The sequence below is a fragment of the Mercenaria mercenaria genome, chromosome 16, assembly GCF_021730395.1.
Source record: "Mercenaria mercenaria strain notata chromosome 16, MADL_Memer_1, whole genome shotgun sequence".
Lineage (NCBI taxonomy): Eukaryota > Metazoa > Mollusca > Bivalvia > Venerida > Veneridae > Mercenaria > Mercenaria mercenaria.
Window position 1 is genome coordinate 73,023,550 of NC_069376.1, and position 25,585 is coordinate 73,049,134.

A 25,585-nucleotide genomic window follows, 5' to 3' on the forward strand; every position below is an offset into this window, starting at 1 on the left:
CAACATTTAAATTAATGTATACGCTACAAACATTCCAAACTATGCTTTAATGAGTATACATGTACATGCAATAACAACAAAATTATGGCAAGTAAGGATTCATAGGATTGCTTTAAGACCTTTAAAATTTATCCAGACATGGTAGACTACTGTCTAAGTGTAGCCATAGTCATTGAATTTTGTCTGTTAGTTTTATTTTGAGTATAGTTGTACAGTGTACAATTATAGCAATTCGCTCGAATGAATAAAACAATCACTTTTAGCAATCATGATAGTATATTTGTAAATGTATTTACGACAAGTACATGGACATAATTATTTCCCGTTATTTGATAAAAATATGTCCTTTTGCTGATATCTTTGTTATAGTATATACATTTTATCTATATTTTAGGATTTTTTAATTAACTGAAAGATAAGCAAACACAGCTAGGATCTACAGAATGAAATCAGGGTTTTTGCCCATCTGACATCAACTGGAATTTCCACCCAATATCAAATGTTTGTAATAATTACATTCAGTTGTTGCGAGTGTTTCCTTTAGCTAGCAGATATTTCAAAGCAAATGTGTACAAGCTTGCCCTATTTACATAACTTTAAAAAGATAACATTGTACTACATTATAATGAATTTTGTGACGTCCTTTCGTGAGGAATAAACAAACAGAAAATAAACAAGTCGTAAATTTGTCTATTTTTCTGAGAAATATTTATTATGTAGATTCAACAAATAAATATTTCTCTGTTTGTTATCTTTCTTTCAGTAAAAAAGTTCTTATTTGGTGCTTATATTTATTTGTTTGTTTACTGTTTCACTGCTGCAATAGCAGCTTTCTCATTCAGCAATTCATTTTGAGTTTAAAAAAAATAAGTGCTGTTATTAAAACTCCTTTGACGTCAAAACAATCAATATCCCGCTTAAAAATCAACAAACATGCACGACTGCAACCATAAAATAGCCTGGGCCATTTCAATTTGACCACATAGACTCATTCTGACATGAGGTCGATTATTACGAAAATCGCTGAGCTATATCTTTCCCGAGTTCCACCCTAGTCTCAGTACTTTGAGTACTTTGATTCAATATGGCAGGCACGGCCATTTGAATAAGTTTAGCGGGAAACCTTCTCCGCCTTTTATAAAAAAAAACATTGTGGCAGGAAATGCAAACGATTTAAAGAGACTTTCAAACTTCTCTGTTATGAAAAGTGTGAAAAAATACCAACCAGTTATATACCTAAAGTAAAGTATGTCCTAGTGTCTTGACCAGAGGCTGTAATATAGCGTTCGCCGATTTCTCTTTTATACTTAATATAAATACTATATTTGTGATAACATCGTGATTTTTCAAACGAAGATAACATTACACATTAGAATAATATTCAATGCAATGGACAATGTTCATGTTCTATGCTTTAATAAGAGATTTAGGTGTCCCCAAGTACAAATATTAATAATTATGTATATTAAAAAGGATCTACGTCATGTGCCATAAATAGTAATAACGCCACCACGTCTATTTCATATTTTTATTTTACAACAAGTAATTGTATCACTCAAAATAAGCATTTTCGACTATCTTGATTTCCCTCTATACATACATGCACAATTCTCACTCTTGAATTCAAATAGATTCCTAGTATCCGCCCTATCCCACATCTTATCCCAACCCCACACGAACTATACTTTGTACTACCCCGCCCCTTCCACTGTTTTTCACACGAGCATATTGCATAAACCATCCGTGTTCTTAGAATAGTCGAGCGTAAACATTTTTTTTTCAGTGGTGCTCCTAAACAATACAGTCAAAACTATAAAGTGGTGAAATAGAAAGCATTTGATTCAAAATACTTTATCTTTCCTTACTTAACCTGTAATTACAATTACCGTACAAAGGAATTGGTCATGAGAAAACAACATAAATTCGTGGTGACCCTTAACATTAACAGTAACAACACTACATTTCGTCGCCTTATTTCCAGACTGACGTAACTCGATTTTTCGAAAATATGGAGTGTTTGGTATCATTTTTTTCTGCTCGTCGAGCTCTAGATGATGAGACTATAAGTGTCCCTATAGAACGTCTATAAATGTGTTTAATTTCAGTTCCATACTGACGCATGTCGGGTTTTTGGCTTTCAGTTGATTTCCAGAGTGACGTTAAAAATCAACCAATCGCGTTGTTTTATTTGGTCGCCATCTTGGATTTAGAGCAATGGCTGTGTTAGATTTGTGCAGTGACAACAAGTGGATTTTCTTTAGAAAAACTAGTCGTGCTAGTTGTATTGTACAAATATGTAAGTTTTAATACATTGTTTCAAGATAAATCTACCATATCTGCAATTTTGTACTGTATAATAACGCTACTTGCATATAAATTAGTGTTTACATGTATAGAGAAACTGAAAATATTTCGGATGTCAATTTTCGGATACAAAAATATAACTGAATTCTTTACTTTTTAATCTGTTTTGTGGTATCTATCTTTTAAGTGTTAAAAATAGAAATATTCATTCATTCATTCATTGATTTCAATATGGCCACAAAGTAGATATTTGGATCATGGTGAGGTATTTGAAAAAGGAGGTATATGGCTTCTGTAATGTCATTTTCAGACTTCGGCAGAATGTTCAATTTTTCTTCCAGGCTTCGGCAGAATGTCCAATATTTCTTCCAGGCTTGGGCAGAATGTCCAATTTTTCTTGCAGGCTTAGGCAGAATGTTCAATTTTTCTTACAGGCTTCGGCAGAATGTCCAATTTTTCTTCTTAGCAAGTCTTCAGTTTGAGAGGCGGCAGGTTTCTAGATGTACATTGAATTTTACCTGTAGCAGTTATAAAGAGTCCCCATTTAATTGTTTGAACATAATTTTCTCTCAGGTTTTTCAGATGCATCTGTGTACATTTCTTAATATATTTATTGAATGTTGATATATATTTCTCATTTTGTATCATATTTCCTAGTGAGACCAGTCTTGTTTTTTCAGGCTGAATTTCGATGTGCTTCCAGATGAACTAATACTGAATGTTTTCATATACACTGACCTACAACACCTTCTCCAGTCTGTAAATAGAGTGTGTCATAAGTTCAACGATGTGATAAAGAAGCACTCAATACTATGGTGCCATTTCGAGTTTCCTGAACAACTGGAATTGAATAAAACCAATTTGGAAAATATTCTGTCTCATTCTGTGAGGATTGTTGATCTGTTCATGCCATGTACTGTTTTTAAATGTAAAATACCAGAAATCGACAAAGTGTTTGCTGCATCCATGTTTACGTACTTGGACCACCTAAATATCAGTGAAGCTCCGATTTCAACGCTTTGTTGGTTATACAATGCACCAAATATTCGTGTATTAGACCTCTCAGGTTGCAGTCTTCTCGTTGATGAAGATTTGCGCTTATTACTGCATTTGGCATGAAGCTATTAGTGGTAGAGGAGCAAACGATACTGCCAGTGCAGTAGTTACAATCCTCAAAGATATTAAACGTGTTCACGCTGAAATTACTTCATTCATATTGTGGTCTGATGCATGTGTTCCTCAGAACAAGAACTCTGTTATGTCGTTTGCACTCAAGAGATTCATGGAGGACAATAATATTGAGTCAATGTACAAAAATTTTGTGCTTTGAAGTATGCTTTAAAAGCCAATGTGACAGAATGTTTTGCGTTTGACTTGTTGCTAAGACTTTTTCTGAAAATGTGTGTCTTTTAGTGGTTACCAGTTTGGTATGTTTGTGATTGACATTTTGCAAAACTCTTTTGGTTAGTCTTTAAATCCAATGTTTTCAAGGAGGTGACAGTTTAAAAATTGTACACAATGTACTCTGATTGTACACAATCATAATCAACATACATTATTCTAGACAATAATGGTGTTTAGTCCGTTTTACATGTACCAGTTAAATCTGTTTTGTGTTAGACTTTTTGCAAAGACATTGTGAGGTAAATTTATATGTGTTTTGAACAGTTTTAAAAGTTTAATATGTTTGTGTTTGACTTCTTGAAGAGACTTATTATGATAAGTACACGCTATGAACATTTTAACTGGACAGACAAACAGTTTTTTATTGACATTATATTTTTTTCGATAGTTAAAAGTGGGTGATTTAAGCAGTATTCATACTTGAATCTAGAAATTAATGAATATGAAGAACTTGTATGATACTATCAAAATATCAATTTGCGCTTTTGATTATGCTTTAGAACTAAAGTATCAGGTAAGGTGACTGGTTTTAGTACACATTATCAATAGTGTAATTATGCTCTTAATATTTTAACTTTTTATACAAGTTTCCATGTTTTGTTTCAGACTTTTGGCAATTACTTTTTAAGATAAATAATTATGTGCTTCGAACAATTTTGTTTTGAATTCCAATACAAAGTGTTTATAATTTCTCTATTGACCATTCAATATCTCAGTATATCAGAGAGATGGATTTTTAATAAAACTACTTAATACTTACCAATGCATCATGTTAAGTAAAATAATAATCCCATTCAGTGGATACTATTATTTAATTGAATTTTCAATTCAAAATTTAACTAAGAAAGGTTTCATCTCTGAATTTTATTTTTTTTAAATATCAAAACGTTTATATAATAATGTGCACTGTTTTATTGTTTCTGGAATAAAGTTACGTCAAAATTAGTGTAGTCGTTGTTTTGAAAAAGATATTTCCAAACTGACGTAATTCAAAATTTAATTCCAAAGTGACGTAACTCGATGTGTCACTTTGGAAATAATATTATCCTCCTCTAGACTTAATTTTCGACAAAAAATGATTTTAATTTATTTAATAGAATTAAAACTATATTAAATATAAAAGCGAAAATTGGAATATAATTACTTTGTAATGAATATAAACTATTTCTCAAATCCCAGATAAGTCAGTCAATCAACGAAAAAGTTATACGCTTTCAAAACTTTGAACCCCATTTTCTCAAAAGTACAAAAATGCAAGTTACGTCAGTCTGGAAATAAGGCGACGATTTAACAATAGAGAGATGTGAAATAGAAGTTGGCACAATTAAAATGACTTTAAAATGTAAATGTACATACCGCCAGAAGTCCCTGACCGTTATCTTGCAAACCTAGACTAGTTGACCTACACTGTTCCGAAATTGTTTCAATCACCACGAAAAATGTGTTTAAATAGCTGGACTTTTGACAAAGATAAGACTAATTAAAGAGTCAAAGAGCCAGACCAAGGCCCGGGCTCGGAGACAAGTTTTCAAAATTCGGGTGTTAAATACCACTCGTGCATAATGTCAGTAAAAGCAAAGGTTATCTCCCCTGTTTTGAATTCATTTTGGTCTTTGGTACACTCGCTTGCTTTTGTTCTGAATTTTCTATGCGACAAATACTTTTAACGTTACTGAATCATGACTGAACTGTTAATGTTACTGAATCGTGAATCAACTCAAATTCTTCAAGAGTATTTACATACATGTATATTAGAATCAAATACACCTTTTGAAATGATTGACTTTAAGAAAAGTAACTCTGCAATAAGCCGATTGATGTAGCAGTTGTGGTTACCTCCCCTGTATACTGTTAAGAAGGAATATTGTAAGTTAAGAATCAAGTTTTGATTTTTAATATATAATTTTAAAGGATGGCTTAGAACTGAAATAATATAATAGGAGGAAAAGGTTTAATATTAGAGATGTACATAAACCTTAAAATACAAACACCGGAATGAAATTATTTTTTAGAATTATAATAGAACGGCATTACTATAATAAAACTACGGAATCCTGTTAGTGCCATGTGAAATGTCGTCCGTCGCCCCTCAAAGGCGACGCACGACATTGCGATACGACATCGCGACAATGCGATACGACGCGCGACAATGCGATACGACACACGACAATGCGATACGACGCGCGACAATGCGATATGACATTCGTCAATATGTCGCGATGTCGCTTCGCAATATCGTGCGTCGAGTTGGCAATTTTGGCACGATATGTCGCGATGTCGCGTCGCATTGTCGTCCGTCGTATCGCATTGTCGCGTGTCGTATCGCATTGTCGCGATGTCGTATCGCATTGTCGCGTGTCGTGTCCTGCATTTTAGCTACGCGCGACGCGCGACAATGCGATACGACACTCGACAATGCGATATGACGCGCGACAATGCGATACGACACATGACATTCTCAAAAGACATTGTCGCGATGTCGTGTCGCATTGTCGTGTGTCGCCTATGCGCCAATAGCACGACGCGCGACATCGCGATACGACACACGACAATGCGATACGACATCGCGACAATGCGATACGACGCGCGACAATGCGATACGACAAACGACATTCTCAAACGACATTGTCGCGATGTCGTATCGCATTGTCGTGCGTCGACCGGTGTTCACTTGAATAAATACCAGTGTTCATTTAAATAAATACCGGCTAATCTTGGTCGCATTTTTTCGAACAATTCATCAATTTCATTTTATTATTAAAAGCGTTAAAAGTAGGGTATCAAACTGAAATTTCTTTTGATAAGTGGTTTTGCCTAATCGAATATTAAAAACAATGTTCTTCCCCGACGAGCACGCCGTCGGGAACATTTGCTGAACTTTGCCATTTTTGGCTTAAAATATTAGCAGTACAATAAGGAAAAAGTGCTTATAAAATATTTATTTTGGGTAAATAATTGCAAATAAAAACTTGTTTTGAAAGAAAATGACAAAATCTGAATGTTTGTGACAAAAAAGACAACATCTGTTCGTCCGTCTGTACGTAATTTAGGATAATAGCTGTATTTCCGTACTTTTCCTAACGGAAAATGTCCGTGTTTTTCATTAACTTAAAATAATTGTAGAATGTTCCAAACACAAGATATTTTAATGAAATAACTTTTATAAACTAAATTTAAACATCGTCTAAACGGATATGTAATTTGTTTACTTTTACCGCCAACAGTTTCGTCGGAGAACCGTCTCAAAATGTATCATTTTTCGTGAAAATATGCATACATGTACTTCTTCATATATTAAATAGAGGGGTGGTCCTTGTCTGAGGAGCCATATCTTCATAACCTGATGTCTGATTTTAATAAATGATACCTTGTTGCAAAGGGCAAGCCAGTACCTAGAGAAAAAAGGCCACGTTAGGTTCGAACCCGGTCGGCTAGGGGGCAATGTCATAGGTCAAATTCCGGTAATATTCTTACAATATGAACTTGTCAGAGCAGTCAAGACAGTCCTGAAAACCCAAGCACTACCTTCACTGAGTCCAATGACACCATTGGAGCAATTCTCACGGCTCCCCGGGTCTGGCCAGCTTAGTCTTGGCCAGCTCCCTACCGCATATAACAAGTTTGGTCATTTTCCGATACCTGTCCTATTTTTTTATTATTATTATTGTAATTTATACTGAATTTCAGTTGATAATGACACTATGTTAGATTTTGACCCTTGTTCGAGTGTCTAGACCCCAGGTACCTACCTATACCATATATGAATATGTTTGTAGATGACTTGGCTTTACATTTAAGCTACTTACAAGTCCATATGATACCATCAGAGCTCAGGACAGGTATCAGATATGACCAAACTTGTTATTTGCGGTAGGGTGCTTAGCCGACCGGGTTCGAACCTGACGTGGCATTTTTTCTCTAGGAACTGGCTTGCCCTTTGCAACAATGTATCATTTATTAAAATCGTACATTAGGTTATGAAGATATGGCTCCTCAGACAAGGACCACCCCTCTATTTAATATATGAAAAATGAAACATTTTGAGACGGTCCTCCGACGAAAGTGTCGGCGGTAAAAGTATACAAATAACATATCCGTTTAGATGATGTTTAGATTTAATTTATAAAAGTTATTTCATTAAAATATCTTGTGTTTGGAACATTCTACAATTATTTGAAGTTAATGAAAAACACGGACATTTTCCGTTAGGAAAAGTACGGAAATACGGCTATTATCCTAAATTACGTACAGACGGACAAACAGATGTTGTTCTTTTTGTCACAAACATTTAGATTTTGTCATTTTCTTTCAAAACAAGTTTTTATTTGCAGTTTTTACCCAAAATAAATATTTTATAAGCACTTTTTCCTTATTGTACTGCTAATATTTTAAGCCAAAAATGGCAAGGTTCAGCAAATGTTCCCGACGGCGTGCTCGTCGGGGAAGAACATTGTTTTTAATATTCGATAAGGCAATACTACTTATTAAAAGAAATTTCAGTTTGATACCCTACTTTTAACGCTTTTAATAATAAAATGAAATTGATGAATTGTTCGTAAAAAAGCGACCAAGATTAGCCGGTATTTATTTAAACGAACACCGTTATTTATTCAAGTGAACACCGGTCGACGCACGACAATGCGATACGACATCGCGACAATGTCGTTTGAGAATGTCGTTTGTCGTATCGCATTGTCGCGCGTCGTATCGCATTGTCGCGATGTCGTATCGCATTGTCGTGTGTCGTATCGCGATGTCGCGCGTCGTGCTATTGGCGCAAAGGCGACACACGACAATGCGACACGACATCGCGACAATGTCGTTTGAGAATGTCGTGTGTCGTATCGCATTGTCGCGTGTCGTATCGCATTGTCGCGTGTCGTATCGCATTGTCGCGCGTCGCGCGTAGCTAAAATGCAGGACACGACACGCGACAATGCGATACGACATCGCGACATTGCGATACGACATCGCGACAATGCGATACGACGCGCGACAATGCGATACGACGGACGACAATGCGACGCGACATCGCGACATATCGTGCCAAAATTGCCAACTCGACGCACGACATTGCGAAGCGACATCGCGACATATTGACGAATGTCATATCGCATTGTCGCGTCGTATCGCATTGTCGTGTGTCATATCGCATTGTCGCGCGTCGTATCGCATTGTCGCGATGTCGTATCGCAATGTCGTGCATCGCCTTTGAGGGGCGACGGACGACATTTCACATGGCACTAACAGGATTCCGTATAAAACCCCAGATAAATTTGTTTTGTTTCAGCTGCTATCAAATAGGAATAGTTTAAAGTACAAAACAATTCTTTCAGAACTACTTAAAGTTTTACTGATTGACTAACGCAGCATATAGGCGTTCTACATATTTTACAAGTAGAACATTTATTTGAACAGGAAAAACTGACAGCTTATTTCACCACTTTGATTTTACTTTTTATTAGCTCACCTGAGCACAAAGTGCTCGGGGTGAGCTATTGTGATCGCTCACCGTCCGGCGTCCGTCCGTCCACACTTTCCTTTAAACAACATCTCCTCCTAAACCACCTGGCCAATTTTGATGAAACTTCACAGGGATGTTCCATGGATAGTCCTCTTTAAAAATTGTTCAAAGAATTGAATTCCATGCAGAACTCTGGTTGCCATGGCAACCGAAAGGAAAAACTTTAAAAATCTTATTCTCTAAAACCAGAAGCCCTAGAGCTTAGATATTTGGTGTGAAGCATTGCCTAGTAGACCTCTACCAAATTTGTTCAAATCATGACCCGGGTTCAAAATTGATCCCGCCCCAGGGTTCACTTGATTTTACATAGAAAAATCTTTAAAAAATCTTCTTCTCGAAAACCAGAAGCCCTAGACCTTAGATATTTGACATGTAGCATTGCCTAGTAGACCTCTACTAAAGTTATTCAAATCATGACCCCGGAATCAAAATTGACCCCGCCCCAGGGGTCACTTGATTTTACATAGGAAAATCTTCAAAAAATTTCTAAAAAAAAAACCAGAAGGCCTAGAGCTTAGATATTTCACACGTAGCATTGCCTAGTAGACCTCTACAAAATTTGTTCAAATCATGACCCCCGGGGTCAAAATTGACCCCGCCCCATGGGGTCACTTGATTTTACATAGGAACATCTTAAAAATCTTCTTCTCAAAAAGCAGAAACCTAGAGCTTAGATATTTGACATGTAGCATTGCCTAGTAAACCTCTACTAAGTTGTTCTAATCTTGACCCCGGGGTCAAAATTGACCCCGCCCTAGGGGTCACTTGATTTTACATATGAAAATCTTCAAAAAATTTCTTAAAATAAACCAGAAGGCCTAGAGCTTAGATATTTCACATGTAGCATTGCCTAGTGGACCTCTACAACATTTGTTCAAATCATGACCCCCAGGGTCAAAATTGCCCCCGCCCCAGGGGTCACTTGATTTTACATAGGAAAATCTTCAAAATTTTTCTTAAAATAAACCAGAAGGCCTAGATCTTAGATATTTGACATGTAGCATTGCCTAGTAGACTTCTACAAAATTTCTTCAAATCATGACCCCAGGGTCAAATTGGCCCCGCCCCATGGGGTTACTTGATTGTACATAGAAAAATCTTCAAAATTTTCTAAAAATAAACCAGAAGGCCTAGAGCTTAGATATTCGACATGTAGCATTGCCTAGTGGATCTCTACAAAATTTATTCAAATCTTGACCCCCAGGGTCAAACTGACCCCGCCCTAGGGGTTACTTTATTGTACATAGGGAAATCTTCATAAATTTGCTTAAAATAAACCAGAAGGCCTAGATCTTGGATATTCGATATGTAACATTGCCTAGTAGACTTCTACAAACTTTGTTCAAATCATGACCCCCGGGGTAAAATTGGCCCCGACCCAGGGGTTACTTGATCGTACATCGAAAAATTTTCCAAATATTTCTAAAAATCATCAGTTTGACATTTGAAACATGTAGCTCATATTACTCTGGTGAGCGATCCAGGGTCACCATGGCCCTCTTGTTCATAATTACTAACAGATAAAAGTATTTTCGAAAACAAATAAACACACAAAAGGCGTTCCCCACAACATAACTGGTAATTATACCTTTCACCTTTACTACACATGTAAGATTACAACTTATTTTGATATATTAAGTAATTTAAACCGAGTAGAATGATACTCCTTAATCGAAATAATACTCAAGCAATGAATATGTGGCAAAACCTAAAGACTAAATCATTCAACTGAAACAAGAGCTGTCGGAGGACAGCTACGCTCGACTATTCAGTAACCTTGTTAGTCGAATGACAAAAGGCTGAAAACGTGCCTGAGCATGCCCAGAACAGTGGACAAGTGTGTGAAATTTCAATTCATTCCATTTAGTGGGTACTGAGATACCAGCTTACGTATTAAAACTAAACGAAAAAGTGTTAAGTAGAAAATGGGACAAAATGGGACAAAATGGTTTAAAAGTAAAATAGAGTTATGAATCTGTGCAATGTAAGTCGGTTCGTAACAGTGAATAAGTGTGTGAAGTTTCAATCCATTCCAACATGCGGTTACTGAGATACTAGATTACATACACAACTTAACCAAAGCGGGACATGGACGGCGGCGCGGATGCCGACGCAAACGCTGACAATTGGGCAAGTCCAATAGCTCTAACTATTCTTCTAATAGTCGATCTAAAACACATTAGTTCTTATTGAACATAACTAAAAGTAAAGAGTACATTCTATTTCTTTTTAAATGCCTGGATCACATAGTAAATAAATTCGCGAACCACGTCCAAATAAGTAATAAATGATTTATTGCATGACTAATTAATGCAATAAACAACTGTAATGCATGTTTAAAATACCACATTAGTTCCGTATAGCGAGGGCATAATACGCCCGTTTGAAAGCAGAGCGGGATAGGAATGTAAAATCGGCAGGAAAAACAACAATTATTAAGTGGGGGAAGGGCGCAAGTGTGTGCACTGCGGATGAAGTATACTAAGATACAGTATCAAGAAACTGAAGAGAAACTAAACAATAGGGTTATTGACCCTAAAGCGCTCACCTGTGTAAAAGGCTTAGTGTGTTTTTATAACGTAATGGTACAAGTACAGAGTTAGGTTTATATAAATATCAAGGCTCTAGCTTTTATGGATTCAGAGAAGAAGATATTCAAAGATTTTTTTATAATAGCTTATATTATATACATGTCACACACATGGGAATGATCATTTTTGAACCTATGGCAATAACTTGAACAATTACGGTCGACAGTCAAACCCTGATACATGCCAAAATATCAAGGCTCTAGCTATTATGGATTCAGAGAAGTACATTTTCAAAGTTTCTTACATTATTTGCATATAGTATATGCATCTCACACTCAGGGGCGTCGCCATTTCTGACCTTAAGGCAATAATTTGAACAATTACGGTAGAGAGTCAAACCCTGATATCACAAGCCAAATATCAAGGCTCTAGCTATTATCGCTTCAGAGATGAAGACTATTAAAGTATGCTTGCTGAAAACTATTTAAACCATATAAACCCCAATGGTGAATGAACCGGAACCACTTGAACAACTTTGAAAGATGGCCACCCAGAGATCACTTGTATAAATTTTCATCAAGATCCATTCAGTTGTTTTGGAGGAGATACCGTTTACTTTTTAAGAAATTTTTGACGACGGACGGATGGACGGACCCCAGCGACCGTTTTTTGACGAAACAGAATAACTTGTACAATCTTCGTAAAAGATTACCAAGGAAAGATGAACTGTTTTAAAATTGGGCCTGCTGTTTCTGACAAGAACATTTTCTAAAGTGTAATTTTTGTAGAAGTTACATAAGGACCATTTGTGTGGAATTATTTCCAGCGGTTTTGGAGGATATATCGTTCCAAGGTTTTTCTATACTTAGCTCTGGCGGCCCCTATGTGCAACCAAGCGAAATCGTTTAAACAACTTTGGTATAAGACCAAGGCACACCAAGGCCAAGTTTCATAAAAATCCATTCGGTGGTTTTGGAGATGATGTCGTTTAAAGAAAACTGTTGACGATGGACAGATTGACGGACGGACGCATGCACGATGAACGACGAACGCAGCGTGATCACAATAGCTCACCATGAGCACTTCGTGCTACAGGTGAGCTAAAAACATTGGAGGGGTATGCAGGATGTTGATGAGGGATACTAAGAAACAATATCAAGAAACTAAAGAAAATAAAAACAGTAAAGGATGTGGATGAGGGATACTGATACTTAGATAAAAATAACAGGAAACTGATTTTAAAGTTATAAAAATGTGTTGGGGTATCCCTGTGGCCTTGACCTGCTAATGAATGATCCCAAGATCCGTATTCTTAGATTAGTGGTAATTAGTCATTTTGTAAAGTATTAAAGGCGTATTATTATACTTACTAACTTTGAGCCCGGAAATGAAAAGATTAGAAGAAATTAGGACAGGTGCCTGTGACCTTGACCTTTGAACTACTTCATCCAAAATCGATGGGCACCTTCCTGTATAGATACTTAGTCATTATGCATTGTTAGCTGTTACACTTTAAGCCTTACAGTCCGGAAACCATTTTCAGTCTCAATGTTACAGTAAACTTGACCTATTGATAAAAAACAATAGGTTCCTCCTCAAGTGGTGCTTAGTTATCATGTGAAGTACGAAGGCTTTAGCTAATACACTTTGTGATTCAGAGGATGGAAACGAAAGAAATACCAGCAATATAGTCAGGTCCTTGTGGCCTTGACTTTAAAGCCAATGAACCCAAAATCAAAAAGGGGTCTACTTCTAGTAGTCATTTTCTTAAGTTTGAAAGCCGTAGCTATTATACTTTATGACTTACGAGTCCTTAAAAAGTTTTCAGTTGCCAGGTCAAAATGACCTTGACCTTTGGCCTACTGAACCAAAAGACTATAGAGATCCTCCATAAGTGGTGCTCAGTCACTAAGTAAAGTGTGAGGGCTCCAATCTTCCCGAAACTTTGTCAGATTGTTTGTTTTCATGAAATCTTGGACAAGTTCTTATCTGGGTCATGTGAGTCAAAATCTAGGTCACAAGGTCAAATCAAAGAAAATGCTTGTTTACACTCAAGAGGCCACATATTTGGTCCAATCGTAATGAAAATTTGTCAAAATATTTGTCTCCATAAAATCACTAGGTCAAAAATGTTTACACTGTTATGGTGTGTTACTCAGGTGAGCGACGCTAGCGCCATCTTGGCCCTCTTGTTTTATTTAGCGCCGTATTTAAAAAGTATTTATGTCATGTAACGGCGGGCAGTGAACCCGAATAGTATTTCAACGCTGTACCAGTACAAACACCAGTTTTCCCCAAGCTAATGTAAAATTCTCCAAATAAATCAGAGGCGGAGAACGAATGATTCCACACACGATGTCTTTATCAAACCACCATGGAGAACATACGTCTTGTTCGGGGATCAAACTCCGTGATCCGTAGATCTGCGCTCTCACTACTGAACTTAGCGGGCAGGCTTATTGAATTCTTCGACCGTAGATACTTTTGTATCCTTGATTGACGGGTTTTCGATACTGTAAGGACGTAATGGCGACTATCACAGAAAAAACACAACAAAAGTAGTTAAAAGTTTGCCTTACCTTAAATTTGATTTATTTATCATTTATTACATTCTTCAGTATGCAATAATAAAGCTTATGTTCTTCAAATACTTGCAAACAAAAACAAACTAGATCGGCGCCATTTTGTTTAACTTTGACGTATTTTCGAGACTCCAAATTGAAGAGCTCCCCATATACAGTTACTGTTCAAAAGTATTTTAACTACAAATATAACTGCAAAACATGTAAAACGAAAGCAGTTAAAGTTATTACAACTGCATATTTTGTTTATCGTTTGAAATTATTCCTCAGTATTTTCAGTGCTGTGGCATGGGCAAATGAAGGTATCATGAGTCCTCACAACAGTCTCCTTGCAGCAAAACTTCAGATGAGTCCAGTGGTTGCAGGACTGGAAATCACATTGAGCCCATTTAGTGAACACCAGGGAGACACAGTTTTTCAGTTCTTTTGGTTGAAACAATTTACAAACACAGCATTTGTCATCGTCTGAAACTTCATCCAAAGAGTCCTCAGAGTCTGAGCTCATTACAACTGGTACCTTCTGGCGTTTTGTGCTTGCTTTAAGTTTACCATTGTTACTTGCAGACCTTTTCTTGTCAGATTTTGGATATTTGGAATTCATTTCATTCTGGTGTTCAATGATTTTATTTTCAACTTCTGATGCTGTTATAGACTTCCCAGACACAATTTGGCTAACAGAATTATTTTTTCTCTTATGTTCAAATTCTTGCTTCTTGACTATCACATTCTCTGCTGTCTTGAAAAATTCCTGTGGTTGATTTGCTACTCTGTCTTGTGTTTGATTTGTACTTGTAGAGCAGCCTGGCAAAGGAGAAGTGGACGAAGAAGATCCAGTGTGTGGAACTGTATAGCCCTTTGATGGAGCTAGCTGAAGATCTGTAATCACAGCTGGGTCATTGGGATATATGCCACATCGTTGGAACGAAGACCTCATGTTAACCACAGACAGAGCTGAAGCATAAGCAGGGCACACCAATGAACAAATGTTGTACCGTGTAATTTTAGAAGCAGGGTTGTTTCTTATAAACTTCTGACATTCTGAATTGTAGATCCTCTGAAGTGGCCCGAAACACCCAACATCTAAGGGCTGCAAAATGTGGCTTGTGTGGGCAGGTAGTACCAAGAGAATGACATTATGTTTTTTTGCCCAGTTAATGACTTGGAGGTTAATGTGTGATTTGTGTCCATCGTAAATCAGCACAACTGGTGTTTCACTATTTGGCCTTTGAATGTATTTCAAAAAGTGACTGTCCAGATACTCCAGAAAAACAGCTGTATTTGACCATCCGCTGTCAGTAACTGTGCCTTGTGAACCTGGAGATGAGCCTTGCAGAAGTTCATCCCTCATTCTCTGCCCTTTGAAGATGAAATAGGGTGGCATTTGAGACCCAATAGCATTTCCACAAGCTAGAATAGTGGTTGTAGATGAGCGTGATGACGTTATTGCTGGGGTTGATTTGCTGGCACAAACAACATATGGAGGACTGTGCTCTGTCTGAACTCCCTTCTCATCAACGTTATAAATAGGTTCAGGTCTATCAATCAAACCATTCTCTTCTAGTACAGACTTAAGAGTTTCAAAGTAGGAAGAGACCGTTTCCTTAGAGGTAGCCTGAGCTCTATAATTAGAAAGGGCTCTTGGTTTCAAAACCTTCATCTCTAGCCATCTGTCCATAAATCCACGGAACCACCTGTCACTAAGAGGATGATCCTTGTCACGTTTCCCTAGGAACAACGCATAATTACTGTCCTGTAACCTCACTACGTGAATATCCATATCCCAGTTCCGCCATAGCTTTTATATGGTTTACAAACACAGCCTCTTCTTCTTGTGAAAAAAGCGCCTGAGGACCAGATGACAATGTTTCAGGATCAACTCTAACCAATACACGATCTCGTAGAATTGTTTGAGGCACACCATACTGGCGAGCAGCAGTCTTGATGGGCATCATAGTCTCTTTCACAGCCTGGTATGCTGAAGTCATAGCTGTAGGACTGTACAGTCTGTACTTCATTGATGCTCTCATTGGATTTGCCTAAAAATATATAAAACACTTGATTAAAGCAGTTGCCAGGTTATCATTAAAATGAAATGTGTGAAATTTCCACAAAAAAAATATAAGGTGCTAATAATTTTTAGTCACCCTGTATTTATAAATAAACCATGGAAGTCACATGACAGTCATGTGACCTTGCAAAGCAGACGAAGAAGGACCCTTCCAGCACAGAAATAATATTTTTGGCAAAACATAATTTTTACAGTGAACTTTTTTTTATATCATACATTAAATGTTAGAAAAATACTTAATTTTACCAGAAATATATTTTGAAGTAATGAAACTTACGTTTTTCTGGCGCATTCTGTCAAAAAACAAGCACGATCGATTAGCGGTAGGAACTGTCAAAAATTGTAAACAAAGTATGACGTCATTCCACTTCCGGCGGTGACGAGGTAAACTTGAAAGGAAAAGTCTCGAAAATGCGTCAATATCGAAAACACGTCAACCAACGATAGTTCGTAAAATATTTAAAAAAAAAAAAATGCAAGAAATTAATTTGTACTGATGAGTTTTTTTTTAACAGTAAAGTCTGGAATGCTATGCATTTATAATTTCAATATTCTGCAAATGTTTCCTATTTGTTTTCAAACTTTTGATACAACTTCTTGCGGCTTATTCCCTTTAACATTTGTCGAATATTGTTTTTCCTGTTGTGCTACTGAGATGAAGATTGATTTATTCAGACAGGTAGTTATATCTCACAAGAAAAGAGAAGTTTCTGAACAGCTTATTGTCATCATGACAGTTTTTATTACAAATTGCTTTTACCGAAGTCTTTATTGATACAACACTATATTTTAACAAAACAACAGATGTACTTTCATACAATACCAGGAAAAGTAATTTTACCTTTCATGTACCAAAGAATGTGGCGACAACAGCTTTTTATTATTATAACAGCATGGTCACTTGGAGAGCATGCAGTCAATCAAAAACCATAAAAAGTTCAAACGAGAAATAAAAAAGTTTTACCTGGAAAAGTACTAAATCTTTAGTATCTATGTTCACAATTTAACATGGTATCCCGATCCACCTGTTGCCAGTGTTGGTATGTGCAATAATACTGTTTACACGTCGAGTATATGTAACAAACTAAAGCACGAAAATCTCGTGAATACCAAGCAAAAGGTGCGTTTCGTGTAGGAGAAATAACCTAATTTATTACTAGTCGGTCGCTCAAAGTGTATTACTTAATTCTTGTAGTTTAATCCTCAACATTCGATTACAGTGTAGTATGTTATAAGTAATGTTTAAACTGTATAAAATGAAAAATGTTCACGTTTCTCTAACGATATGCAGATAGAAATATCAGCTATACAATGTTCTTTTTAGCAGCTGTTGTTGTTGAATCTTTAAATATAACAATGCTAGCATTACTAGAATTGACTTCTAATTCCCTTCCCTTTTCTTAAAAAAATCACTTTGCGATCACTGTTTTCTCTTCCTGTCTAGTATGATGCCGGATTAAAGTTGAGTGGCACAAGTCGTACATTAACATGCGTAAAAATGTAAAATGGTACAAAGCAGCAATACAACTATACAAAACATACTTGTTTCCGCAATCACATAGAATTAAAAAGCTATTTTAGTGTATAAACTTGATTGCTGGTATCCATCTTCTTACATTGCCAGGCAATGTTAGAATAAACCCAGGACCCGACACTTTGTTGCCTTTCAATTTTCCATTAAAACATAAGAAGTTTTAGGCATAATTTAAATTTTGTTAATTTAAAAAGTGTTTTACTAGAAATGATATTTTTTGTTTCGCTGAGACACATTAAGTGATAAGGTACGTTTTGCAAAAAGGCCGGTGGTGACTGCGCAGCTCATACGTCATACTTCACAGTTCACACGTCATGTTTCTTTCTTCATACTTCACAAGTCGAACTCCATACCTCACACTTCATATTTTTTGTTCAAACTTCATACTTCGCAGTTCGAACTCCATACTTCACACTTTTGTTCAAACTTCATACATCACACTTCATACTTCGCAGTTCGCATTTCTAATGTCATACTACATCCTCTATATCCTTTTAAATGTAATTACTTACTTTTTTGTATTTGATCAAGATATCAGAGAATGATTTTGTTGATGTTTGTCCGAAATAAAAACTTCATCATAATAGATTAGATTATACGTTATTAGTTTTAAAAGATACAAGCGTTTAATAAATGTATAGAACAAAAAGTGTTGACAGGTCAGAAATATTTTTCATTATATTATGAAAGATACTGATAGTGTAGTTTAATTCAAAATGAAAAGCAGAATCGGAGTTTTACTAATGTCATATGTTTATATTCAGTTGACATTTAAAATACAAATGTATCTGGATAAAAACTCGTTTTTAACATTTCCACACATGTTGTTTTTGAACTTTGAACAATAGAGTTTCTAACAGTAGTTTCATGTTTTCCTTGGGTTGAAGGGGGGGGGGGGGGGGGGGGGGGGGGGGTGTACTTTGAACTCTTCTTTGTATAGCATTTACTGACAACAACCAAATATAAAAGAGTTATTGAGAATGTTTACCGGATTTTGGATATCATTTGCGCTACAGACATAGAGTGAAGTCGCTCTTACCTATGTTGGGTATATTTGCACCACAAACACAAAATGGAGTCGCGCGGACCCACTTTTATGTATGTATTCACTACAGACGTAGACTGAAGTCCTGTTTACCCGATCTGGGTAGACGAAGAGTTGCGTCCCGGCGCTTAACCAGTTTGAAGTATATTTGCGGTACAGACTTAGACTGAAGTCCCGCTTACACGATTTGTATATATTTTCTCTAAAAGACATAGATTGAAGGCATGCTTACCAGATGCTGGCTATACTTGCGCCTCAGACATAGAATAAATTTTGGGAATTGTGCGCTACAGACATACACTGAAGTTCCGCTTATCTGATTTTTGGTATATTTGCGATACAGACATAGGGCGAAGGCATGTAGAGAACGAACAAATAAATTCTGTATTTGATATCAGCGTTCTTTGCCGACACATATCAAACTTACCACTGTAACAGTCAAATGCAATATGAATTATGACGTCGTATACAAATTTGTTTCGTTGAATGTCGGAAGTTAGTCGATATCTGTCATGTGTTTACGAATCGGATAGAGGGCACCTGCGCATTGGGCTGTAAACGAGGCTTCAATTCTTAGACAGAGCATGATGAAATTTCTATTCTTGCACACGCACTGTAACAGCAAGGAAAAAGATTTTCTGTCATAAAGAAAGATATAGAAGTGTAAAATGTGATAATTTGTCTTTTAACATAACAGCATGAGACACGTTATAACAGGATCCAAAACATGTGATATTGCCTTTATCAATTATGATTTTTGGACAATACAAACAGTTGTGCTGTTAATCTGAGCTTATTTCGTCTTTCGCTCGAGTTCTATGGAATCTTAATGCATAAAACAGAGATAATTATAAATTGGTATTAATCTATCTTTACGATTATTTCTTAGTATCATGCGTCGGGGAATTATTTTATACTAGATCTAGGAGTAATAAAACAAATTGCTCTGAACTGGTGAAATCATGTTGTCATACTTGTCTGAACTATATTAAGGTGAGTTTACTTATTATGTGTCGCACCAGGTGGTATTAATTGTTGCGGTATGTTGATGAAAAGCTCAATTTAAGACATGTTATCAGAATGATATGACGCTCATTCAACATAAATAGTTTGTTGTGTGTTAGTATTAGCATATCCAGCAATTGATGCGTTTCCATGGCAACTGAAACCTTGAGAACCTGTCATTTGATTCCTGGGCAATTTTACCAAAGCGCAAAGGATATTTTTTTTCCGGGTTTGGGTTTACTATAAAAATTTCCGACGATATATTTTGGCCCGGGAAGTGTAATTGTCCGGGTTACCTGTTTGGGGGTTTAGTATTAGCTTACCCGGCAAAGGTGCTTTTTTCCCCATGGAAAACTGAAATCTTGAAAAACATCCCTTTTGGGTTTTACTGGGAAGTTTTGGGGGAATCGCATACTGAAAGGTGTCACTAGGCATGATATAAGTCCAAAAAGTGTGTTTCCAAAGTTTAAAGGTAAACATTTTTGCGGGGAATTGGGGCCTTTGGGTAGCTGAGGGGTGAATTCCCTAAATTGAAAATTTGGAGTTTATTAAAATTAAAGCGAAATTTTGAGGTTTTCTCACCTTTTTAAAGCAGGGTCGGGTTTAAAAAAAAGCCTCACCTGTGGGTCGGGGCCAGTCCCCTGTAATACGTTGCCTTTTTTGCAAATTTGTAAACATTTAATATCTTTTTACTATTTTTGTAAGCATGTTTTTTCCAATTTTTTTAAAAAAAATTTTTTAATGGATTTTTAAAAACCTTTTCCGGTTCAAAGAAAAAAAGGAGACCCCTGCGCGTTTCTCCTTCGTGACGCAGACTTGATAACGTAGATATACACCGCGTCCCTTTCCCAAAAAACAAGACGGGGGAAAGTTACCTCCCCAAACCATCTAAAAAAAAAAAGGGAAATCTATTTGCAGACATGCCCCCAAATAACATTTTTAATCGAGGTAAAAAACTTGCTTTTATGGAAAAGTTTACGGTGTGATATTCCAATGAGGCAGCATTATCAAGTTGGGCATTGTGCTCACTGCTACAAATTGACACCGTGGCTTATTTGCCAAACCCATTTTTTTGAAAAACCGTTAAACCCCAACCCCCGTTTTCTCTTTTAAAAAATTAAAATTTAAACCCGGGGGGGAACGAAAGTTCACATTAATTTTAAAGGGAAAATTTTTAAATTTTGGTCATCTTTTTAACTTTTTAACCCATGTAAGCCTTTTTGTAATCAAAAATTTCGGCTCAAAACAATATGAAAAACGATCAATTTACCCGCTTACAGTTAAAAAAGTGAAAATTTTAATTTTATGTATATTTCTATAAAATTGTCTGTCTAAAAAAAAACGCCCTTTAATCCTGCCCTTTTATTGACGAAAACCCAGCAAAATTCTGTATCTTCAAATGAACGTTACAGTAGAAAAATTGGGCTGGAATTTGTACCAAAAAAATTTTTCCCAAAAAATTGCGGACATAAATTTCTTTCTTTTACACGGATGGTTATTTTTTGCGGGGGAAGAGGTTTTTAAAAGTACAATCTTTTTTTAAATTTTTTTTTTAAATTTTAATAGGTTGAAAAGGATGTCAAGTTGTGCCATTGTACAGCAAAAAATATAGTTATAACCTATTTTAATTTTTTTTTTGCTGGGTTTATTTTGGTTAAAATTGCGGTTTTCCAATTTTTAGTGGTGGGGGAAAGACCCCAGATGCCCCCTCCTTTGCTTTCCCCTTTCTTTCACGGGCGGAACCTTGTTAAAAAACCACTAGTTTCCCCGAAAGGCCAGCTGGATGGCTTCCTAAAATTTTAAGAAATTCAACGCCTCGAGAAAATGTTAGAACCCTTTATCGGTGATGGGAATTGATTTGAAGTCCAAAAAGGGGGTAGCCTGTGGCATTCTTTTTGCAGTTTACCAAGTGTGAGGTGGTTATGTACCCTTTTTTCCCGCAAGTGAAGGTGCTTATGGCTCTATGTCCCCTTCATTTTACGAAAGTTGGGGGTGCGTTTTTATAGCTCTATGTCCCTTCAATTTACCAAGTGTGGGTGCTTAGTCTCTATTTTGCCTGCATTTTTACGAAAGTGTGAGGTGGGGTTATATAGCTTTTATGTGCCGCAGTTTTCGCAAGTGTGGGGTGCTTTTATATAGTTTCAGGGTGCCTGCATTTTTACGCAAGTGTGGGTGCGAAATTTGTAGCTCAAAATTGCCGCTTTTTAACGCAAGTGTGGGTGCGTTTTTAAAACTCTATTTTCCTGCATTTTCGCAATTTGTGGGGGGCGTTTTGAAGCTCTATGTGCCTGTGTGGAATTGGTCCCAAAACCCAATTGGAATTGTACTCGCTACTGGTAATATGCATTGTGACAGCTGGGCAGAGTGCAAAAAACAACAACAACAAAACAAACACGCACACACACATACAAAACAAGATGAAAAGTTACAATATGGTACGCACTTTTCACTTAACCTTATTCAATAAAATTACCTGTTTCAGAAACTGTGAACAAAATGACAACAAAAAACCTGCTTATCAAAATACCTATGAGGTTCTGTTTTAACAAGAGTTTTGTTATTCAATGAATTTGTCTGGTAAATTAACATTGTTATCTTTGTTCCTTGTGCGCTGAATACATAGTTTTTTTTGGGAGATTTTTTTTAAAATTTGTTTTATTATGTGTTCCTGTGTTACGAGCAAAAATTTTGTTAATCATTTTTTGGTTGCCCCCGGAATGATATTGACAAAAAGTACAATTCCCTCTTAATTTTCAAAGAGGGTTCATTGACGTTTGCAAGATTACCTCCCTTTTCATTTTTTTTAAAACTGCTAGCCAAGAAAGAATTCTAAAGCCGCGGGACAATTTGGGCCTTTTGAAATGCCCTGGGCCACCTGGACTAAAAAACTACAAAATTATATCGTAAATTGCGGAAAAAAAAATAATTTTTTAAAGTGTTTTAAAAAAAAAAAAAAAAAAAAGTTTAAAAAGGGGTAAAAAAAAGATGTATAATAAAAAAATTTAAATCATACATTTCTTACATTTGCTAAAACCCCAAAATATCGTTCCTTTTAATATCCCCCAAAATTAGAAAATAAAAAAAGTTTGCACAACGTTTTTTTAAACCCCCTTTTAAGTCTTTAAGGGAAATCTTAGTATTTGCCGGGCGGATAGCAACGCGACTTACGCGAGTTTAACTAATGAAAATTTAATGTTTGTATATTATTGATTTCAAAGTTCTTTTCAACATCTGAAAAACACCGGTAAAGGGAAAATTAAAAAACATTTTGGACCTTGTCTAAAAACCTTTTTGAGTTTATAAAATTTTCTGAATTACCCCCAGGTATCTGTTTTCACGTTTTCGTTGCTTTTTTATCATATTTTTTGTGAGACTTGATCACTTTAACTATAGATGGAAATGCTGCCTTTCGTTTTTTCCGTTATCATTTTTGCCAAAATTTTATGGCTCTTGGGTTAAGTCTAGGTTACACTCAAACCAATTCAGCTCCTTCTTTATGCAAAAAAAAGGGCCCTCGTGAGACCTAATTTTCGGGTTCCTTTACAGCATTCCCAATGATATGAAAACCATATATCTTATATGGTCATTTGGGGGGGGGTTTGGGGGGGGGGGGGAAAAACCCCTTCTTATCAAAAATAGAAAAAATATTGAATTTTTTCTTTTACATATAAAAAAAAATCTTTCTGAAAAAAATCCCCCTCTGAAAGGGCCTCCCATGAAAATACCCTTTTGCGTTATGGTAGGGTAACATTTTCTCAAAAAAGTTTAAAACTAATACCTGCAAATCCGAAACCCAAAAATGGTCTAGATTTTTTCCCACAATACAATAAGAAAAATTAAACAAAGGGCCAAAACATTTAACCTTTTTTCATAACAGCATGGAACAACTTTTTGGGGGACTATTTAACAAAAAACATAAGTAGCCACTTCCTTTTTTGGTGAAAACGGTCCTTGATATCCGACTTTTAAATGTAAAAAATAATGCAGGGGAATGACTATTTATGAACGTTTAGGCATTAGAACATAATTGTTTTGCTATATTTTTTGGGCCAAAGGGGGTTTTTGTAAAAAAAAATTTAACAAGGATAAAAACTTAGTTTTTAAAATTGTTTTCAAAGCCCCTTGCAAAAAAAGGATAAAATTTGGGGAAAAACCTTTTTCCCAAACGGAAAACTTCTTTAAATAGCTATTTGTTTAAAACGTTAAATAAAATTCCCCAAAAATGCGATGCATGAAACGTAATTTTAAACCACGGGGGCATGTATAAAAAAAAATTTGAAAAATCGCGAAAATCCCCCTTTTTCCCCAAAAAATTCGTCAAAATTTGCTTTTTGTAACTTTGAACATATTACAAAATAGAAAAGGGCATTTTTGTATAATGATGCCAATTCTTATTTCTTCAAAAACGGTATCGTTGGAAAATTTCCCCACAAAACCGTGAATTTTTATCTTTTACCAACGTTTCGGGGGCCTTAAACCCCTTTCCCTCAGGTAAATACAAAAAAAAAACAAGGGACGTGCCCCATGAATGGCAAAAAAAACCCTATACTTTTTTTTTAAGTATTACAAAAATTTAAAAGTGAAAAAAGATAGCAAGTTTAGTCTTTTACGGATATAAGAATACAAAAAAAATACAAAAAAAACGAATTTCCTAAAGCAGTTTTTTTTTTTTTTTTTTTTTTTTTTTTTTTTATCGAAATGGTACAAAAAATAATATTTTGGGATATTTTTTTCTGTCTGTTTATCATATTTTCGATAGTTCAAGCTGTCGCCATTGTTTACTCTTAAAACCAGCGAACATTTTCTGCACTGCTGTTATGTGGTCTTTTTATGAAATTTTTTAAAACCCCCCATTGGGAATAAAAGTTTTTTTTTAAAAAAGGCGGGTTTTAAACAAAAAAAAACATTTTTAGTTTTTTTGTTTTATGGTCTTATTTTTCAAAAAATTTAAAGTAAACTGGTTTTATAAATCGGAATATCAACGTTTCCGGGGATTTAAAGTTTCAGTGCCCCCCGAACCACTACAGTTTCCAAAAAGGGGGTAAAGGAATCCTGGTCAGGGCGCGTAAGGGGGACAGGTTTTTGGATACTAATTTTTTCACTTTAAAACCGGCCCCCGGGTCTAAATTAAAACTGGGATTTTTGTTTTAAATTTTCCCTTTTGAAAGTTTTTTTTGGGAGAAAAAAAACCGGGGTGTTGTAATTTTGGGGAAGCGAAAATCAATTTTAGTAAGAGTAGTACTTTTAGGTCACCCGCATGTGATTTTTTATTTAAAAAAAGTGAGCAAAATGTAAAAGAAAATCTCTCTTGAAGATAATTAAACCCCCACTTTTTTTCTTTATTTTTAAAATCTTTTTTTTCTTAACTCTTTAAAATGAGGGAAGGGGGGGTTTTCCTGGGGGAAAAAAAGGGGGGTTAGCTAGTTTGGTAGCTCTTTAAAATTTTTCAGTTTTTTTGGGAAAAATTTTATGGTGTGTGCCCTAAAAAGAAATACCTTATATATTTTCCCGGGGAATCTACAATTTTCAACAAGAGGGTTTCATGTTGTATACACGATGCCGCGAAAAACTGAAACATCTTTTAACAT

General features: G+C 35.8%; 1 protein-coding gene and 1 long non-coding RNA gene across 2 annotated transcripts in view; one reads left to right on the forward strand and one right to left on the reverse strand.

The window, feature by feature from the left end:
• LOC123540699 (uncharacterized) overlaps window positions 1-17,471 on the reverse strand; it is a 49,527-nt gene extending 32,056 nt beyond the window's left edge. The window contains exon 1 of the mRNA XM_053527443.1: window positions 17,378-17,471. The gene's annotated coding sequence lies outside the window, so the exon portion shown is untranslated. The remainder of the gene's footprint in view (window positions 1-17,377) is intronic.
• On the forward strand, window positions 1,966-4,653 carry LOC123546424 (uncharacterized). The gene is made up of 2 exons (XR_006685493.2): window positions 1,966-2,296; window positions 2,985-4,653. It is a non-coding gene; the product is annotated as an uncharacterized LOC123546424 (long non-coding RNA).
• Window positions 17,472-25,585: the final 8,114 nt, after the last annotated feature.